Source organism: Ahaetulla prasina, chromosome 1 (assembly GCF_028640845.1).
Source record: "Ahaetulla prasina isolate Xishuangbanna chromosome 1, ASM2864084v1, whole genome shotgun sequence".
In the NCBI taxonomy this organism is placed as follows: domain Eukaryota; kingdom Metazoa; phylum Chordata; class Lepidosauria; order Squamata; family Colubridae; genus Ahaetulla; species Ahaetulla prasina.
Genome location: NC_080539.1, coordinates 63,188,469 through 63,206,709, shown reverse-complemented (window position 1 = coordinate 63,206,709; position 18,241 = coordinate 63,188,469).

Genomic DNA, 18,241 nt, shown 5'->3' with positions numbered 1-18,241 from the left:
TTAATTCTAGGTTGCTTAATTCCAGGTTGCTTCTCTCCTTGATTAGTTTCCATCCATTGTTTGTTGTCTTGCCTTCTGGTGCTTTGGCAGATAGGCTGTGTGTGTCTCCCACTTCTTTGTGGCAGTCTCTTAGATATTGGAACACTGGTATCATGTCTCCTCTAGTCCTTCTTTTCTTTGGATTAGACATACTCAATTCCTGCAACTGTTTCTTCATATGGTTTTCTTCATACAATATCATATAGTATTATTCTTCATACAGTAACATGCTGGTTACCAAGTACCTGGGTTTTGAACATGCGACTGAGAATATTGTGACTGTTGTACTGTAAGTTTGAGTGTGAGTACCAGTCATAAGCAGTGGTGGGATTCAAGTAATTTAACAACCGGTTCTCTGCCCTAATAATTTCTTCCAACAACCAGTTTGCCAGACTGCTCAGTAAGTTAACAACCGGTTCTCCCGAAGTGGTGCGAACTGGCTGAATCCCACCATTGGTCATAAGTCATTTTTTTCAATGCCATTATAACTTTGGTCACCAAATGAATGGTTGTAAGTATCAAGTACTATCTGTAGTGTAGTGAAACCAGAATAATATAGTATCAATAATAATTTTCTCTTGGGGAAAATGATTACTAGAAATGGGGGTGGGGAGTTAGTTCTCTCACATTTTAATACAAATCCATCTAATTTGTTAGCTTTTGAACCAATATGCAAATCAAGGTGTAATATCTACATTTTAAATGTGTGTTAATACAATTCTCCATTTAAAACATGGAGGAGAAGTGGGACCCAGTTATACTGTATATTAATGGAAATAATGCTTAAATGTCTTATATTGAAATAAATTACGTTGCTGATCAACTTCATCAAGTGGAACTCTTTCTATATTTACTGAAAAAGGAATGTTTTGTGGTTGCATTGTTCAAGGGGACTTATTTTCTAGGAGAAGCGCATGTATAGGATTGCATCTCCTTATAGCCTTTGAAGTTTGCTTGAGCACAGGGTGCAGCCGAGGCAAGCTGGAAACTGAAGCTGTGCGAAAATAGAAGAACCTGGCCATAATCTTATTTATTTTGAGCTCTCTTGACAGAAGATAGAATTGCTCTCTTTATAGAGGCGCAGTTATAATTGCATAAACAGAACAGCTCACTCCTGCTGCAAGTCAGTAACTGTTTACCAGATTTTGTTCCTTTAAAAATTATCTTCTGAACTTGTTACTGCAGGAAAATTAAGTAAACAAAGCAGTGATGAAACGCTACTGGCCATTTGCTAAGTAAAACCTTTTCTTCCCATATTACTTTTAAAAAAAACCAAAAACTTCTCTTCAAAAGATACAAAGGACTCTACTAAGACACCAGTGACCTTTACAGAAATAGGAATGGTTTTCTGGTATCCTGGATGTTTATAGGAAACAGCAAATTTAGAAGCACCCATTTCATATGATCAGTGGCTGGAAAAAAAGGCTGACCAATGCAAAGATTAAAAATAGCTAAAAGTGGTTACAACAATCTTTCCTGTATTTGACTTGGTTTTGTTCACAGAAGCACTTAATCATTATACACAATAGCCTAATCATAATGGCTTATTTTCACATGCTGGTTACTTTTAACTATAATTACTATAGTTAGTATACTATAATTGCTAATTAACTATACTCACACTTGTTGTATGAATCCAGCCATTTGTTAAGTTTAGGGCCTAACTAGGAACAGCATTTTGTCTCAGAACAACAACAAAAAAGTTCTTCCCCATTACTTCTAAATGGTTGGTCACAGACAAGGAAATCAAGGCCATACATCAATGTATATGTAAAGACATTCTGGGATGGAGAAGGGACCAATCAGTATTTTAAAAAATCATACAGAGAACAAACTAAGTATCTTTGTAAATGCAAAAACATAAAGTTTAATCATAAAAAGGTAAAAGCGTACATTAAAATCAATGAGAAATGAACAAATCCTGTTATGTATGATTAAAAGTACTGTAAGCATCCTATCTGCCACTGTGGATCAGATCTGAGAATCGTTGTTGAATGCATTTTTTGTTTTAGCTTTTGCCTCTACTCATTGATCAGGGAATTGTTATTCTTACAACACTAGCCAAATCTGGCTAATCTGGGAAGCTAAGCAGGTTAATACTTGGATGGAGCATTTTGGGAAGTCCAGCACTGTAGGCTCATCTGGAAAGTTGAATAAAATAGCAAACCTGTTCTGTATTATATTAAGATAACCATGTAGATATATCCAAGCAATAGCAAGACTCGATGGGAGTTTTGCTTATTATTCAAACCCAGAAAAGAGTTTAATTTAGCAAACCAAGTTAAATCTATTGTTTGAATAAAGCCACTGTGCAGCTTAGAAGAAATTGTTCAATTTGTGCATTTCTGCAAGGGATTGCAAAAAAACAGTAAACAAATTTGCATGGCTTGTTAAGTTAATTTTAGACCTAACATGTCATATGAATCTAGAGCTAATATATCTAGGCTACCAAAATCTGGACAATCTCTAGTTCACCATAATCCTTTAAAATTTTTAATTACATTATAATCAGATGGAAAAAAAGAATGTTCTGTCTGAAGTGTCAAATCTCATGAGAAACAATTAAATCAAAATGGGTAAAATTAAAAAAAAAAGCAAGACCAATGGGGTCTTTGGAGCAGATGCTATGCTGCATTATTGTTCCAAGGCTCCTCCAAAATTGCCTTTCAGTCTGACAGAAGGGAACATTATTTATTCCATTTAATAGAGTGAGTGGTTGTTTTCCTGTGTCACTCTCTATTAGACTGGAGCCAACTTCTGGGATGTTCCTCCAAGACCAGCTGCAGCCTTTAATCCAGGGGTCTCAAACCTTGACCATTTTAAGACTTGTGGACTTCAGCTCCCAGAATTCCTCAGCCAGCTTTGCTGGCCAAGGTTGGAGACCCCTGCTTTAGTCTAGTGTTATGCAAACTTGGCAACTTTAAGATAGGGACTTCAACTCCCAGAATACCCCAGTCACATGGCAATGAAAATCAATTAGGTCTAAATTTCTTTCTCTGGCTGTAGGGATCTTGCCTGTTTTGTCTGATGGTTTCCTAGGCAGTTTCTTTTCCCCTCATTCGCCAAGGTCATCCATACATTCCATTACAGTCCCTGGAAAATATTTCCCTCCTTTGAGTTTTAGGCCAGGGGTCTCCAACCTTAGCAACTTTAAGCCTGGCGGACTTCAACTCCCAGAATTCCCCAGCCAGTTTTGCTGGCTTGGGGATTCTGGGAGTTGAAGTCCGCCAGGCTTAAAGTTGCCAAGGTTGGAGACCCCTGTTTTAGGCTGAAGCAATCTTTCCAAGGCTTCTGGTTTGAGATTTAGTAAAATTGCCTTTAGGAATAGAACATAAAATAAACTTTGCTTTATTTCATAATTGCCAGGAGTTTTGAGATAGAGACATGACAGCCCTATTTACACGTGATTGGCTAGTATGTGGTTCAGTGTGTCTTGCTATCTGAATTAAAACCTTCTCTGATTGGAGGAGATAGAATAAGCTACTTTAGGCTGATGGAACGATTTTTCAGCAATTCTTGAGATAACCAGTCTATATTATTTCACTTCTGTTTTGTACTATTGAAAACTTCTTAATATCAATGTTTTGAGCAGCCTTCCCAGTTTGAAGCCTTCCCAGTTTGAAGACAATATTTTACAGCCCTGCTATTGAACATGGTTACTGGAGCTGATCTAGGAAGCATCTAGATGTAGAAGTCTATTATCTCCGGTCTGTCTACCCTATACAGTCATAACGTAACATTATTTATTTATTTATTTATTTTATTAAATTTTTATACCGCCCTTCTCCCGAAGGACTCAGGGCAGTGTACAGCCAAAAATAAAACACGAAATATATACAATTAAAACATTTAAAACCTAGCAAATTACAAAAAGGCTGATAATTAAAAATTTAGTTTTAAAATTTTAGAAATATTAATAAAACCCCGAATTAAAATTTAACACTATTATGCCAGTCCCGCTTGAATAAATAGGTGTGTTTTTAGCTCACGACGGAAGGTCCGAAGATCAGGCACTTGACGTAAGCCAGGGGGAAGTTCGTTCCAGAGCGTCGATGCCCCCACAGAGAAGGCCCTACTCCTGGGGGCCACCAGCCGACACTGTTTGGCGGACGGCACCCTGAGGAGACCCTCTCTGTGAGAGCGTACGGGTCGGTGGGAGGCATAAGGTAACAGCAGGTGGTCTCGTAAGTACCCATGGAGCGCTTTGAAGGTGGTAACCAAAATCTTGAAGCGCACCCGAAAAAACCACAGGAAGCCAGTGCAGGCTACGGAGTAGTGGTGTTATGTGGGAGCCACGAGCGGCTCCCGTTACCACTCGCGCAGCCACATTCTGGACTAACTGTAGCCTCCGGGTGCACCTCAAGGGCAGCCCCATGTAGAGAGCATTGCAGTAATCCAACCTAGATGTAACCAGAGCGTGAGTGACCGTGCATAAGGCATCCCGGTCAAGGAAGGGACGCAACTGGCGGACCAAGCGAACTTGGTAAAAGGCCCTCCTGGAGACGGCCGCCAGATGTTCATCAAAGGACAGCCGTCCATCCAGGAGGACGCCCAAGTTGCGAACCACCTCCTTTGGGGCCACTAACTGCTTCAACAGGCAGCGGCGGATGCGCCTGACTGTACCGGGGTGCCGGCATCCACAGCCACTCCGTCTTGGAGGGATTGAGCTTGAGTCTGTTTCTCCCCATCCAGACCCGTACAGCTTCCAGGCACCGGGACAGCACTTCGACCGCTTCGTTGGGGTGGTCCGGGGTGGAAAAGTACATCTGAGTATCATCAGCGTACAGATGATAACTCACCCCGAAACCACTGATGACCTCACCCAGCGGCTTCATATAGATGTTGAACAGGGTAGGCGAGAGAATCGACCCCTGAGGCACCCCACAAGTGAGGCGCCTCGAGGACGACCTCTGCCCCCCGTCAACACCGTCTGCGACCGGTCAGAGAGATAGGAGGAGAACCACCGATAAATGGTGCCCCCCACTCCCAATCCCTCCAACCGGCGCAGCAGGATACCATGGTCGATGGTATCAAAAGCCGCTGAGAGATCTAATAGGACCAAGGCAGAGGAGCAACCCCTGTCCCTGGCCCTCCAGAGGTCATCCACCAACTCGACCAAAGCCGTCTCCGTGCTATAACCGGGTCGGAAGCCGGACTGGAACGGGTCTAGATAGACAGTTTCCTGCAGGTGCCGGGGGAGCTGCCATGCAACCACACTCTCTACAACCTTCGCCACGAAGCGAAGGTTGGAGACTGGACGATAATTTCCCAAAATAGCTGTGTCCAGGGAAGGCTTCTTGAGGAGGGGTCTCACCACCGCCTCTTTCAAGGCGGCGGGGAAAACCCCTTCCACCAAAGAAGCATTTATAATCCCCTGGAGCCAGCCTCGTGTCACTTCCTGAGCAGCCAGCACTAACCAGGAAGGACACGGGTCCAGTAAACATGTAGTTGCATGCAACCTCCCCAGCAACCTGTCCACGTCCTCGAGAGCCACAGAATCAAATTCATCCCAAAACATAACATAACATAACATAACATAACATAACATAACATAACATAACATAACATCAGAGTTGGAAGGGACCTTGGAGGTCTTCTAGTCCAACCCCCTGCCCAGGCAGGAAACCCTACACCATTTCAGAAAAATGGCTATCCAACATTTTCTTTAAAATTTCCAGTGTTGGAGCGTTCACAACCTCTGCAAGCAAGTTGTTCCTTATTGATTGTTCTAATGGTCAGGAAATTTCTCCTTCTAAGTTGCTTCTCTCATTGATTAATTTCCACCCATTGCTTCTTGTTCTACCCTCAGGTGCTTGGAGAATAGTTTGACTCCCTCTTCTTTGTGGCAGCCCCTGAGATATTGAAACACTGCTATCATGTCTCCCCTAGTCCTTCTTTTCATTAAACTAGACATACTGAGTTCCTGCAACCGTTCTTCATATGTTTTAGCCTCCAGTCCCCTAATCATCTTTAATCATCAGTCGTTGCTAATCATCAGTCGTTGCTGTCTTCCTGTGAGTCCCAGCATGTTTTTCTTAAAAACTTTTCTTGTTTCTCAAAACCATTTGTTTTCTGTTTCCCTACATAAGGATGAAAAAAGACAAGTTCATACCAGCTCTTTTTCTGACCCTTTTGCATCTGTTTTGGCGCGAAAGCTAGTCTTCTAGTGCTTGCCACAACATATGTGGGCACCCTTTTTGTGACCTAAACTCCCTGCTGAGGTGTGAAGGATTACTAGACATACATATCTTGGAAGACTGCAGCTTCTCATCAACAGGTTTCTAGGCACTCAAGGGTTGTTGTTGTTTTGGTTTTTTTGAAAGATTCCTTCTGATCATAATGTAACAACCTTGTTCCTTTTCTATTCTGCCAAAACATTAATTTGAAGTTTCACCTGAAAAGGCAATGTTTATTTACTTTGCTGGGATGCCTACTGCTGAATGCCTGACATTTTCCCCTCTCTAGGAAGCTTGAAAACAGTGACTAAACCATTTATAAAATTGTTTTCCACTTTAATTTTTTTTTTATTTAATTTTGTCACAACAGTATACATAAACATTGTCATAGTAAAAAAAAAAGAAAAACATATCATGAATATATATATATATATATATATATATATATATGTAGGTCTTTGGTTATTCGGGTTTTCTCCCGCGTAAAATTGGAAGTGTCTTGGCGACGTTTCGACGAAGTCTCATTCGTCATCTTCAGGCTTCAGCTTCGTGCTTCTGGGAGCTCCCAGAAGTATATGTATATGTATACATACATGTATATGTATACCATATATATATATATATATATATATATATATATGTATATGTATGTATGTATGTATGTATGTATGTATGTATGTATGTATGTATGTATATACATATATACCATACCATTCCCTATATGCAATATGTATTTAATATCAGTGGTGGGATTCAAATAATTTAACAATTGGTTTTCTGCCCTAATGACCAGCTGGGTAGGCATGGCTCGGTGGTCATGTGACCGGGTGGGCGTGGCCAACTCAACATCACTCATGTTGATAGGTGCTTCGCCTTAGCTGTTACAATGTAATAAGAGTTAACCGGAGAGGCAGTTTCTGTACGCAGAGCAATAAAGATTAGGCTAGAAACAACACCAGAATGTTTCCTTCCTGCCTTCCTTACAGGATTAGCCCTGTAAAGTGGAAAAAAACAAAATGAGATTTCTTCCAACAACCGGTTCTCCGAACCGCTTAGAAAGTTAACAACCGGTTCTCCCGAATAGGTGCGAACTGGCAGAATCCCACCACTGTTTAATATGAATAATGCTGGTATTATTTAATGTATTTCTGAATCATCCTTCCATTTCTAAAACCACGAGGACCCTAAAAACACGAAAAGTAAAATAAAATGCAACAACGTTGGAAGAATGAAACCCAAATATGTGTATTGCAATAAATATGAATCCTAAATTAGGGAGTGTGATTAATCACAGAAAGCTTTTTGAAAAAATGTTGTTTTCACTAGTCATCTACCCATTGAGTCTTACTTCAGCTCTGGCAATCAAACAGCTTCATCCATCATGCTTGAAGGTGGCAGGGATGCAAAGCAGCCTGCCCAGAATTTGCCACCCTGCCTCCAATCCAGTGCATGGGAAAGAAGCAGAGAGCTGCATCATTGCTTTCTTTAATCTCCCTGCATTTACTGCTTAAGATGGTTGCCTCATTCAACTTAAAAAGTGGAGTCTGCCCTAGAGTGCAAAAAACTTGAATACCTAAAGTAAAATAATAGGTAAGGTCTTCCATGGGGGGTAGGCTATTGTATAAGCAAATTGATTCAGGCCTATGCTGTGCCTCTCTAGAACTTGCCAGTTTCATTCTGATGGTAGCTAGTAGCTTATGTAGCTTGAAAGAGAATGTTGGCAATTGTTTACCAGGCATACCTAAATATTTGTCATGGGGAATCTAGGCCATTAGGAGCTGGGGAGCAAGGGAGTGGGAATCCTGATGTCTTAAGCTTTGTTTCTGAGCTTTTTAAATGGTGTTGTTTGACTATTGGGAGATGCAAAATATTGCTGCAGAGCAGTTTTTATCAACCTCAGGAACTTTATGAAATCTGGACTTCAGTTCTCAGAATTTTCCAGCCAAGCATGGGAATGGAAGTCCACACATCTTAAAATTGCTGAAGTTAAGAAACACTGTTCTGAATACACCTTTGGTCTGATTATGCAACATTTTTTACTCTAACTTTCGTCAGTTGGTTGCTGCGGAAAAGAGATTGGCAGAGGCAGGGGGATGGAGTTAAATGAGGTATCAGTTTGGAATAGCAATAACACTTATATATTGCTTTACAGTGCTTTACCGCTCTGTAAGCGGTTTACAGAGTCAGCATATTGCTCCAAACAGTTTGGCTCCTCATTTTACAATTAACTAGTTCTATCCAAAGCATTCATCTGAGAAGATTCCTGTGCATAGGCTTCTAATTAGTAAATCGGAACCTTCATGTGTGGTCCTGTTTTTTCACATCTGACAGTTGTTGCTTTAGAAATATCTTAAAAATCAGTTCACCAACTTTAAACAATTAGTCCAGCAATAAGATGGGGGAAATAATTTGTACAGTTTCCTTGAAACTCAAGCTTCTGTGCCGTAGTATTTATTTCTTCAGTTCTGCTACTAGCCTTCGAGAGACCTTGCCTGCTGAGATAAAGTGAATTTTTAAAAATATCTAGTCTATTATTTGCTGGACATTACTAGCTAAGCTCAGACTGAATTTCAGCCAGTCTGCTCTCCATTCTCTTCTCTAATTCAGAGTAAAAAAAAAAAATCTGCTTGTAGGAAACTATTGTTTTTGTGATCAAAATCTGCATATTACCATAATTCTTGTGTCTGTAAGTTCTAACTGGGTGAAACAATGCATTTTAGGACAATAATTTTAAAACCAAGGTACCTCAGATGGGCTAATTTATAGAATGTGTCCAAAATCTGAGATCCATAACTCCTGTGGGGTTGAAATTTGGCAAATTTGTGGTTGTTTCAGTGCTCCATGCTGCTGCCTGGAGCTTCAATAGATTGGTCCCAGCCTAGTCCTTTGAAGGCCAGGTAGACCAGCCCTTTCTTCAGCTGCTAATGGTCAGGTAGGCTAGTTCCTCCCTAGCTCTCCCCACCCCCTACCCCCAGGTCGGCAGATAGACTGAGCCCATCATCAACTGCCAGAGGGCAATCAGCTGTGGTCAAGCTGTCAGGAATTTGGAAAGTGCTCCCATTCCCCCTGCTTTTTTTGCCCTTAATCCTTCTAAATCTCTGAAAGAATGACCTAACAGGTCACGGGCTGTCTGGTATGCAACCTGAGATTCCAACTGGAAACGGTTATAATTCTGGAAGGGGGAAAAATAATAGGAAGGATGTACAGATTGTTTTCAACTCTTCCCCAATCTTCTCTCACTCAGGACTAAAGAAAGATCTGGTAACTTTGATACTATTCCAAAATTATTCTTTCTTTACAAGTCACAAGGAAATAGATGTGGAGATAGTTGTTTTTAAATGAATTTGAAAGAATGAATTTATTTCTAAACAACATTGTAAACAAACATTTCATGCTGTCCTTGAGATCAATAAAGCACATCAAAAGATAAGGGAGAGAAAAATGAAATTAGTTAGCAAGACTAATGTTATACTTACTAACACATCAGGATGAGAAATATATATATATATCCTTAATTCAATGTGCCTAAAACCTATATATAAGCTAGTAGAATATATCCAATAGAAATAGGATATTTGTAAGAGTGATGGAAACAGAATTTGCCATTGTGAGGACAGCCTTCCCCAAAACCCAAACCAAGAAAGTAGTCAATAATGATGTCCTTTCCAAACCAAAGCAGTTGACAGGTAGACATTATTGCTTTTGATTACTCCAGGTAATAGGTTCATCGCAAAAAAGAGGTTCGTCACATAAAACAAGTTCATCAGGCCTGTCAAACTGGCAGCCTGTGGGCTGGATATGTCACCAGCAGGCCACGCCCACCCCAGCACTGCAAAGGCAAAAAAGTCACGATACGTCCCAATATATCACGTGACACGATCGAGTTTGACACCTGGGGCATAAATGATAGCATAGATTATTCAATATTTCCAATGTGATGCTCTTTACATTGGCTGTGTTTGCTGAGAATTATGAGCACTTTTCTCTTACACATTTGGAAGCCAGTAGGCTAGAGAAGACTGCCTTTGTTAAGATAAAAAAAATTACAAACTGGAAAGAAATCTTAGTTCCTAGCAAACAGGATTTACTAGAGAGAAAACTTTATCCAGTGCATTTCAAGTAATGCATGATGAAAAGAATGACATTGTAGTCATAAGAATCCAATAAGGCGATAAAAGGGGTAGCCATAATAGTCAACCATTCGTCACCTGCAGATTACAAGATCTTTTTTTGCACAATATTATCTTCGTTGACCATTCCAACATATATTCCAATGCAGTGAATGAAACAAAACAAATATTCATTTACAGGTTGTATATCCAATCATGGTAATAGCAAGTGGTGAAATGTGGCTGCGCATGCACAGTGCACACCACACACCAAATGCAAAGTGCGTTTGTGTGCAGTGCACACCAAAAGGAGGCATGGGGTAAGTAGAACAGTGTGCGGGGGGGGGATGATCAGCTGTGGTGCGCGATCTTTTTTCTTTTTCTTTTAAAAACATTTCTTTTACAACCTATTCAGCCGAATAGGTTGTAAAAAATACTTTTAAAAGTAAAAAAAAAGAGGTTCTGACGATCATACGGCTCAGCTGGGCATGTGTGGGGGGAGGCAGGGATTTTTGCTACCGGTTCGGTTTTCCGAACCACCCGCCACCATCGCTACCAGATCGGCCGATCCAGTCCGAACAGGGAGCATTTCACCCCTTGTATTAGCAAATAGTAACTGCCACAGCAATAAAAGAGACAATATTTCTGGTTGTTTATTTCAAACTAGTTCCAGTCAGGATTGAAAAGTTCATTTTGTTATGGAAATTAAATGTGATAAAGATGAATCAATGTAACTGTAGACATTATGGAAATATAGTTTACAGAAAAAAGCATGTATCCAAATGTGCAGGAAGTTATATTCTTGGACATTTTAGATAGCACCAGATTAGCAGATTAGTTGTAGCAGACTCCATGCAACCCAATAAAATTAAACTTTTACCAGATGGTAGTAAGCTTTTGCCTTCATGGAAATGGGACAAACCATGTTGGACTTAGAGGCATGGGATCAGCCACTGTTAATTCTCAAACCTAAAAGTGACTTATAAGATTTCTTTTTCCCAGAACAAGCTTAATTCATACTACATCAAGCTTATTATGTATGCTGTACATAATCAGAGAAATATCGTGAGAATCACTTATTTCCCTGTAGATTTGTTTGCTTCTTTGCTAGAGGATTCTGGCAAGGAGTATAATCCTAGGGTTACCCCCAATCAGAAAACCATTGATGGTGGTATTCATGAAGAGGCCCTAGTGGACTGTGCTGTTGAAACGAAGAGCTTTTGCTGCCAGATTAAGAGGCAGGGGCCTAGAAACCGTCTGCATTTCCTTTAATGAATTCTCACCACAAATAGATTTTTTTAGTAACAAATGGCTGACAACACAGTTTCCTTGATTTCCCTGACAAGGCTGAGCTGTTTTTGGTAAAAGCAAGAGCAGGTGTTACTGGAAGTAGTATTGGGAATTGTTTGTGGAATCACGACAACTGAACTTTAGGCCAAATCTCCAAAATGATACGTACCTGAACACCAGATCAAGGAAGAAGATAGAAGAATCACATCTGAGCAATGAAAATCTGGAGAGCCTCTAGATACCATACAATATGGTAAATCTAGGATTTATTATTTCCACCATACAATTTTTTAGTAAAGGCCATATTTGTACTATGCATGAAGCCCAGTGATATAAAGGCAATTGCTTTGGGTTCTGCAGACACAGGGATCATGTTTAGTCCCCTCTTGCTGCCCACACCTTACATCTGCTTTCAACAAACCTGGTCACGCCAAATGAGCATCTGCACCTGGGCTGCAGATGTTCCTATGACCACAGGAAGGAAGCAAAGAGCATGAGATTTCTGTGTTTGTAGCCAAAAAGCATTTTTTGCAGCTTAGATATATTTGTGTAGTGGCCAAGAGGAGCCATAATTAAAAAGCAGTACAAAAGGAAGGAATGAGCAAGCAAGACAATAGTTGCTGTCACTGTGGCTAGTAGCACCTCTCCTGATGCCATTCTTGTCAGTTGTTAGCAGCAGCATCAACAGCAGCAACAGCATTCCTGAAAGCTGAGCCTTTAGAGAGTGGTAGCTTCCCCAGGGATCATGGCCAGCTGCTTTCCACATCTTCTAGCTTTCCTTCCCTTTCCTGTGTGAAAAGACAGGCCTTAAGGCTTGTCTGTTTTATCTGGTTGTGCCAGTGCAAGTCCAGGCCATTAACCATTTTCCAAGAGCAGAAGAATATTGTCTCTCCACATTCCTAGCCCACAAGCAATGCTACCCCCACCCATTTTTTCCTGCTGAACATTAAACCAGGGGTGAAATCCAGCAGGTTCTGATAGGTTCTGGAGAAGATAGCGGAAATTTTGAGTAGTTCGGAGAACCGGCAAATACCACCTCTTGCTGGTCCCACAGTGGGGTGGGAATGGAGCAGGGGTGGGTTCTACTTACCTTTACTATCGGTTCACAACGGGGGCACGCATGCCTCTGCGCATGCGCAGATCATCATTTATGACGTCCGGGCAGATGAACAGAGCCTCCCGGCGATTTTACTACCGGTTCTATAAAACCGGACAGAACCAGGAGCAACCCACCACTGGAATGGAGATTTTGCAATATCCTTCCCCCAGGAGTGGGGAGGGAATGGGGATTTTGCAGTATCCTTCCCCTGCCATGCTTACCAAGCCACGCCCACCAAGTGTTTTTGCCAGTATAAAAGGTATTGTTTGGTGATCTACAGTACAATGCTTCATTTCTCTGGAAACCAAACATTTCCACTTGAATTGATTGCTATGGGAGAAAAGCCCCTTATCCCAATCATTGTCATTGTCCTCCATGCTCATTCTGTCCTGGAACGTTGCTAGGCTTTCTGCCCCTTTCTGAAGGGACCTCGGTCACCAAACCTGGTGGATTTTTTAAAAAAAAATCTTTGTTTCACCAGTGAGATGGTGAGCCTTTCAGCTGTTTTTTTTTTCTATGCCTGCCTTTCTCCCCCTCACTTCTGCTCCATTCAGCCATCTGTTTCCAGTAAGTTTGCATCCCCAGTGATTAATTATGAGTTTGGGTGGAAAATGAGCCAAAGACCGAGAGAGTGATTTGGGCTGCTTGAATGATGAAAGACTGGGCTTTTGTTTTTTTTCTTAACAAATTCACTTATGGAATGGTAAAACAATGGATTATTTTTTTAAAAACCGGTAGAATTGACCTGAGTGCTGTCTGTTTCTCCTCCTTGCTCAAGTGACAGGAGGAATGGTAAACAAAATATCCCTTCCCTTCCCTTCCCGATCTACCAGTAGATGCAGAAGGAAAGGAATACAAAAGTGTCAACCAAGGAGCACTGATGAAGATCTATTAGGTGAACACATGTCCTCAAAGATCTGCCATGGGAAGAATAGGGTTTGCTTCTTGCTTTCCTAGCCTCGGTCATTTGGGTAAAGTAACAGAGGAATCTACAAGTCAGTGCCTATGGTAATAATGGTCCAGATAGAACACCAGTCTATCACTGAAACCAAGAAAGGGAAACTTTTGTAGCATTTTACAGCTTGTAAATCTTTCCTCTATCTAAAATCTTTAGTCATCTCTAGCGTCCAGTTTTTAAATCATGAAATTACTTATCTCTGTTTTATTTTCCAAAACCCAAAACAGTTCTATTTCCCACTGTAAGCTATTCTTTATAATTAATTAAAAAATTACTGTAAAATTTTCAATATTCCAAATTTATCTGGATCCTTATTTTATTTATAACTTTCTAGGATAAAAAAATATTTGGCTTTTTGCTGTTTCTTTCATATGCTTTAATTCTTAGGCTTATAATTAAGTTTTCTTTTGTTCAGAGTTGAAGATAACATTTGCTGAAGCTTTTTAAAACTTGTCATTCTGAAGGTCTCCAATAGCTTTAAAAGGGTTAGCAGGCAATTTCTGCAAGTGATTAGAAAGTGAGCTTTGCAAACTTGGTGTCCTTAAAAAGACTGTGCCATGGTTGCAAGCAAAATGGCTAATCTCTTCCACTCCTTGCATTCAAACCCACGCAAGTCAGCTGTCCTGCAGTCTCCTCTTGAAAAGCAGCTTTCCAGAGCATATGGGGGCAATCTCCTGTTCTTTCTTTATTCAGAGAAACCTCAGGGAACGGGTCTCTTCCATAGTTCCGTGATCTTTGCCATGGTCATCAGCTCTGCAACAGTTCTCCAAACCTCCCCAGAACTCAAGATGAATGGGATTTCAATTACATTGTTATGACTGCCATTTTCACATGGACAGTTCTGTTCTCTTGGCAGGAGTGGTTTCAGGGTAAGGTAAAAATGGCAAGATGGTGACTCTGACAGTGTAATCAAAGCTTGACACAATGAATCTTCTTTAGGTGTGCTACACATGTGGCAACCATACCTTGAAGATACCTGTCTCCTGACTTTCTTTTTACCTTTGACAAAGAGAAACCTGGTGGTAAAAATAGTATGACAAAATGCTGTTCTTAATATTGTAGATCAGAGGTCTCCAACCATGGCAACTTTAAGCCTGGCGGACTTCAACTCCCAGAATTCCCCAGCTAGCAAAGCTGCCAAGGTTAAAGTTGCCAAGGTTGGGGACCCCTGATCTACGGTATTAAGAAGAGCATTTTGTCATACTATTTTTACCACCAGGTGGCACTTTGTCAAAGGTTTGCTGGCTGGGGAATTCTGGGAGTTGAAGTCCGCCAGGCTTAAAGTTGCCAAGGTTGGAGACCCCTGCCGTAGATGGTAGAGCAGGGATAGGCAGCTATCTTCAGAGGTTAAGTTCGTACAACACTCTCAGCCCCAAATAAGTCATCCATATTTTAGTCTAGACAAAAACTATTTTGACTAATAGTTTGCCTGGATATAAAACAGATTCTTTTACTGTATTTTTTTTAACACTGAAAATAGAAACTGCAACTGGAGCATGCTTCATCTCCCAAAGTGAAGTTGTTTGAATGTACTTTAAAGATCTAGAGTAAATCTTCTTTCCTGCAAAACCAGAATGTGACCACTTATGTTTTCCCATGCCGACCACAATGAAGCTTTTGTCTGTATGGTAAACAGGTTACTGTTCTCCTTGGCTGTATTTCCTCCCATTTGTGGTGAAGCTCCCATGGCTAGAAGTATCTGGCAGCTGGAAAACTCATCTGAAAAAAACGTCTGTCAGTCTTATTCAACATAACTGCTTCAAATACTTAAAATGTAAACTGGTACACTGCTAGGTAAGGATGGATACAATTTGAATGACGGAAATGCTATAACCTGTAAGTATAGTGTAGGTGTAAGCTTTTTGGATGAAATACCAAAGGAAAGGATTATTACATAACATAACATAACATAACATAACATAACATAACATAACATAACATAACATAACATAACATAACATAACATAACATAACATAACATAACATAACATAACATAACAACAGAGTTGGAAGGGACCTTGGAGGCCTTCTAGTCCAACCCCCTGCCCAGGCAGGAAACCCTACACCATCTCAGTCAGATGGTTATCCAACATTTTCTTAAAAATTTCCAGTGTTGGAGCATTCACAACTTCTGCAGGCAAGTCGTTCCACTTATTAATTGTTCTAACTGTCAGGAAATTTCTCCTTAGTTCTAAGTTGCTTCTTTCTTTGATCAGTTTCCACCCATTGCTTCTTGTTCTACCCTCAGGTGCTTTATTATTAGTGGATTATTGATACTGTACTTTCTGGGGAACTTTAAGAGACCCTTAAAATCAGATAGTCATATTCTGATATATACTGACTAAAGTCTGGGTTTATATAGGGAGGAATACTGACTTAAATAATATACATCTGAGATCATCAGTCTCCTAGCAGAAAGGCAGTGTGGTGTTTTCAGGCAGAGAAATTTGGAGATTAGACATTATTACTGGGTGGGGAGGAAAGGAATTCTGTGGGATTTTAAGTCAAGTTAGCATATAATTTCAACATACTAAAATCAAAGGCACACTTTTAATTTGAGGTGGGATTTTAAGAGCCCATCATGATTGTTGCATTAAGATATAAGTTTCATTTGCAGACACACAGGCAGGATATAGGAAAGAAAGTGCTCTTTCATAATTTTGAAGACAGGAATCCGGGTGGAAGAAGATATTACGGTAAATGATAAGTTTGCTGTATGTCTTTCAATTCCATTATAGAAAAAATATGGATAGAAGCATTCCAAGGCTTAAATCCTAGTCTTAAATGGATTATAAAAGCTAAGCAGCTTTGATATTTTTGGTCCACTGTGAACCTGGACATCTAATGCTGGGCAGCTAAACGTTTAATGTTTTTCAATCATATTTATAATTTGATGGCAATATTTATTCTTTCATATACATTCTTTCTATTGGTTTTTGCGTTATAACATATTATGAGTCAACAATTTTGTTGTAGATTTCTGATAACACTTTAAGTGTATAGAATATGGTATCTCTGACTATTTTTTCTCATATGATTTTTATCCCCTTCTCCTTTATATTATCTCATATTTTGAGTTTCCTAAAATTTTATTTATTTTTAAATAGAGAAAACATTGCTGAAATGAGGCCATCTTTGTAGTTGGTCCAATGCAATACATTATGATTGAGTTTAATTATGATTTGTTGAGTATGTAATTGTAGGTGGTCGTGCACAATGCACTAAGCTTAAAACTGTGTTTTATGGTGTAGGAAGTTAGCACCCACCCCCCTCTTAGAAGAATGAAATATTTTAGAAAATATTAAAAAGGCAGAATATATTTCCCTGGATGAGAAATGGAGAAACATGTTTTAAGGACAAAGCAGCTCTCTGCAGTTTCCTGCCTCCCCCACCTTTGTCAATGGGCCAGAGGCAAAAACTCATTCTCCCCACCTTTGTCAATGGGTCCATCATCTGCAACACAATAGGACCCATCTAGCAACAGAAACTCACCACATGGCACCTGGGAAGATTACATCAGCTAGCAAGGCTAGCTAAGACCCCCACCCCCTGGGAGTCTGACAACCAATCAGGATACTCTTCCTGTGCCCCAGGAAGTTCAAAGCTCAGAGAAAGCATAAAGCCAGGGCGCACTCAGCATCTCAGCCCTTTTCTGTTCAGGAACTCAAGCCATGTGATCCTGTCCACAATTAAACCATCTTTCCAAGCAGTCTCCATGTTTCCAGTGTCTTTTTCCCCACTTGGAACTGAACCCAGATGGACGTTTCTTCCAACAATTGTTCCCAATGGCCAGTTCAAACAACATAATGAGTCAACATCACACAAACCATTATGGCTTAGGGTATGGTTCAATCCTAGCAATAGAAGACAGAAAAATTGTGTAATGTTTAGTTTTCTTTGGAATTATTGCATCTCCATTAATAAACATATAAGCCTGGAAGACTTCACTGACTTTCAAGTACTGCAGAAGTACAGTAGTTTAAGACTGCACTGGTTAAAGACCGCAATGAAGTTTTAAAGTTTTGTTTTATTAGTTTAAGAAAAAGGGCTACTAGGTTTTGAAGATGGAAAATGCAAGTCCTGATCTTTTAGGAGAGGAATCTAAAGTGAGCTTCCAATCTCAGGGCTAAAAAAAGTCCAGACAACCATGTTTTTTTTTTCATTGTTTGCTGCCATCTAGGGCTCATCTGGATTTTCGCAACCCAAATCTGACAGCAAACATTTGTGCGTCTAGGCTGGCCTATGCATTTCCTTTACAGAAGGCAGTAGTTTAACTGTACACATAATTCAGTTTAATTAGAATTTGACTTCTAATTAAATTAATGCTATGATATTTATAGCTCATCTTTCTGTAAGGAGCTCAACATATTTGTAGTCCTCTGGCCACTATCTATTTTGTCTCCACGAAGCTTTCGAATATAGCTTATGCAAGGAAATCATAGCTGGCCCAATATCAAATAGTGAGCCTCAAGAGCAAACAAATTGTGAGTCTGCCTGGACTTATTCTGCAAATTCTTTCGATTATATGGTATCCCATTGTGAAGTTCTCTGAAACAGGATTCCTACTCTT